This window comes from Gavialis gangeticus, unplaced genomic scaffold, assembly GCF_001723915.1.
Source record: "Gavialis gangeticus isolate Ggan-Ray unplaced genomic scaffold, GavGan_comp1, whole genome shotgun sequence".
NCBI lineage: Eukaryota > Metazoa > Chordata > Crocodylia > Gavialidae > Gavialis > Gavialis gangeticus.
In genome coordinates this window covers 13,973,058-13,977,108 of record NW_017729002.1, presented here as the reverse complement: position 1 = coordinate 13,977,108, position 4,051 = coordinate 13,973,058, and positions in this window count along the sequence as shown.

Sequence of the window (4,051 nt, the reverse complement as noted above, 5' to 3'; positions counted from 1 at the left end):
TACATATATGCAAGTAGAAAGGAAAGTATATCCTTGGTATCCCCTAGAATTAAAGTAAAAACTTATGTCTAAAGTGCTTAGAGCTATTTGCCCTAAGCTGAGTTCATTCATCTGCAGATTCATTCACTTTTGATCACCTTGATTTCCCAATATGGCAATTTGTGGTAGTGGAATCCTATTAATGAGACAACTCACAGGGTACAATGGTACTCAGTAGTGTCACAATCTATCCAACATTATGAGGTGATAAATATGAAGCCATATTTGGAAAATTTTCCAAAACACATTTTTCATGGGAAAATATCAGGTTGGTTTCCTTACAGGGATGTTTGAAACCAACATTTTTTTTTCCAACTATATTAAATTATATTATTTTTGTTTTGTTTTTAAAAAAGCTGAAATTAAATGTCATCTTAGGTTGAAACAAAATGAATATTTTAATTTCTTGTAACACATTTTTATTTTATATTGATGAAAAATGTCCTTTAAATGTTTCCATGGAAAAAAATTCCAAATAACACATTTATGGGAAAATTTTCAGAAATCTTATGAAATGCATTAGGTACATTTTGTTGTTGATTTAAATCAGGCTACTCCTAAAATATAAAGAAGTAAATAATGTAAGTGTGTGCAGAAGGGACAGGGAAGTTATTGTGATTTACTTGCTCATTATACTCCTATGTGCAGTCCTTTATGCTTATTTCATTAAACCATTATTATACAGGGCATGACATCTGAATAAATGAGACCCATTCCAATTTGCAAAACAGCTTTTTAATGGAATTTGTGGTTAGATTCATTGCAAACATACAACTGTGGCATAAGTGATTTTCATCTCCTATGAAAACATTTTAATAATTTTATATCAGAAGCATATGCTTTAATTGTTGTATAAAATTTACATGAAAACATTGGGCTAAAGGCATAGTAATTTGCTTTCATGCAAACTTTGGCCAAGGATTATTTATGTGATATGTACCCTATGTTCCTACTTTTGACTGATCAGCATCTTTCAAGATTGGGCCCTCTTTGAGTGGATTGTCACTTTTTCTAAAGACTGCGCTTTGTGCAGCGCTGCTTTGTTAGTTATTATGGATAAGCAGAAGGTAGCATTTCCAAATTTTTGGAAATACAAGAAACAAATGTTAGCATTATTTTAATATAGGCAAAATTGTCTTTCATTGGTCAAAGATAATATACTAGTATAGGGATGCCAAGAGGGACTGATCATTACTACTGTGCAGATTTTTGGGTGTCCAGTGAAAATGAGGCCCATTCATAAGTCACCCCAAACCTGAAGCATCTAAAATCAGCAGTCATTTGACCTAGCTGCTTTATGTGAAGGTGTAGGAGGTATATTTGATATTAAATCGTACAAATATTTTGCTGGTTCCCTTGACTATAACACTGGCACTAACAGAACTAGTCTATCTCTAGCTGGAGCTAGATTAGTTAAGAAAGAGATGGTTGCTGTCAATGTTACCTTTCTTTGCATGGAAGAACTCTTATTTTTTCTTGTAATCTTCTGAATGATATTAGTAGGAGCAGGAAGTTTTTTGGGTTAAGAGTTCGTTATGTTTCATTATTTCACAATACACCATACAATTTAACGTGCCACATTAGGCCGCGATACAATGAATCTATCACTATTTTTTTTCCTTCAAAAGACTCTTTATGAGAATGATCCATCAGTTGCCATCATGCAGGATAATGAGGATTCTCTCTGAAATGTTTCCCTAATTGTAAACTAAACGCTTGTGAAAAGCAGTTTTTGCCACTCTTTTGCAAATTGCTGCGTGACTATAGTTTGCTGTTGGCACATCTTGTTCTCTATTAAATGTACCAAGTGCTTGGTATCTAATTATGCACTTATAGGTTTTTAGAGGATCAGAATGCAAATAGTTGTTGCAGCATGAACTCTTATTTCTAGCTCTTCAGATTTTTTTTTTGACTGAGGCACTATAGCAAACCACAGTGAGAGCTATTAATGTAAATTAATTATTCCTCCTGCTGGCTTCTTTACAACATACTCAGATGAGGGATTATTAAATGTATCATGCCTTGCAAATTTGCATGCATTAAAAGCCTTATCATTGCTTTTGCACTGTTGGCCCTCATCAGGGGTCCAAGAATTAAAAAATTATTGCTCAACCATTTCAACTGGTAACTGCTGATCACTGTCCATATGGCTCTAAAATATAACAGAGTAGATAATTTTGATTATAGACCTTCCTAGAAATGTGGGACCTCTGACTTTGTCCTTGGAGTGTGAATCATCATACTGCCCTTTTCATGCAATAAAATTCTGTATAATAAAGTTGTCAAGAGGTAGAGAATTACATGATGAAGCACAATATGTACTTCTGTGATTAAGAGTCTTTTTCTTTGTTTTTTAAGTAAGCAAAGCAAGCAGATACCCATAGTAACAGAGAATAATACAAGGAACCAGAATCTTGACTGATATAACTCAGTGCAGATGCAGGGCAGAGAACAAGAAAAGGATTTTGAAATTTTGAAAAAGTTCATTCTCATTCTGAACCAAAACACAAAATACAGGCCAATTTGGAATTTGGTGGGAAAAATACTTTGGGTAGAATGATTTTGACAAAAATAATCCATATCCTTTAGATTTCCACTTTTTCTTTTTTTCATATTGCTTTTAATATCATTAGGGGAAATTTGAAACAAAATAATTCCAAATAATGTGAGTGGCAAAGATCTTTGTGGGTGATATCTTTTATTGCACCAGTTGTATGGTTGGGATAAAATTAGACCATCTTGATTTTTAAAAAAATGTAATATTTCATTTGGAAAGCTGACAGTTTTTAATTTGTAGGAAAAAAAACCTCATATTTGTCTAATGTTTTGCTATCACAGGTTCTGCAATTTTGGCCAATGACACCAAAGGGTTTTTTGGGGGTTTTTTGTGTGTGTTACACACCCAAAATCAGTTAGCTCCATTCAATATGCGGAGTCTCCATCCCCAGTGTGACTGCCAGTGGCCTAATTCTTGCCAAATGGACAACAGTATAAAAATAAGGACCTTTAAGTATTACTGGCCATATTGCCCAGTGTAATACAACCTCTTGATTCTAAAAGCCAGTTGGTAACCACAGAGCTATCGGCTCTGCAGAATCACCTCCATGCCACAAGAATTTTTTTGTTGGCAAAGGACTGACAGAGAAGTTCCTACTGTCCTTGCAGCGAGGCAGGGGGTGGGATAAATGATGTGGCTGGTTTGTCTAGGCAGCACTGATCTGTTGTTTTAAGTATGCTGGAGCCCTTCATGGTTGGTGTGAAGTAGATGCGAGAAAATACTCTTATTTGGATTTTTGAATGCTTTAAAGATGCGACTACAGCTTGTGTTGATATATCGAACTTGCTTTAAACAATCTAGCATGAGGACACTCAGCAACATAAAACTTCATGAAGCTCAGCAGGGGCTACAAAACCTGCTGAAGCAGCTGGGTGTGTTTTCAAGTGACTGGCTGACTTGAGTTGGATATTGCTTGCAACTCCATTCCTTGCAGGTCTTGAAATAACTAGTTTAAAGGGCACTTGACTGCAGTGTAAACATACTTTAGGTCAGTGTTTCCTAAACGTTTCCTCAGCATGACCTAATTTATGACCCCATTTCCTCAGCATGGCCTCTCACTCCCAACCCACAGCTCCCCATTCCCCTAGGAGTCCTTCACTCCTGACCCACAGTGCACTGGTCCTGCCAGTGCCTCTCCCTCCCAACCTACACCCACCCCATGTTCCTCCAAGTGCCCCAGAGCCAGGGCCCACAGTCCCCTGCTCCCCCACCAGTGCCCAAACCCTGGCTGCCATCCATAGGAGGTGGCAGCTGCTGTGGTCAGAGCAGTGTGTGGAGCCTTGCTCCTGCCCTCCCCTTCCCTCCTGTTTGGTGGCACGGTTGGAGCAGAGGCCATGACTGGGGGGAGGATCCAAGATGCCTGCCACTGCTTTGGGGCTCTTTCCCCTGCTGCTCTTCCACCCAGGGTTTCTCGGTGCCACCATCACTACCACACACACACACACACACCCGCCC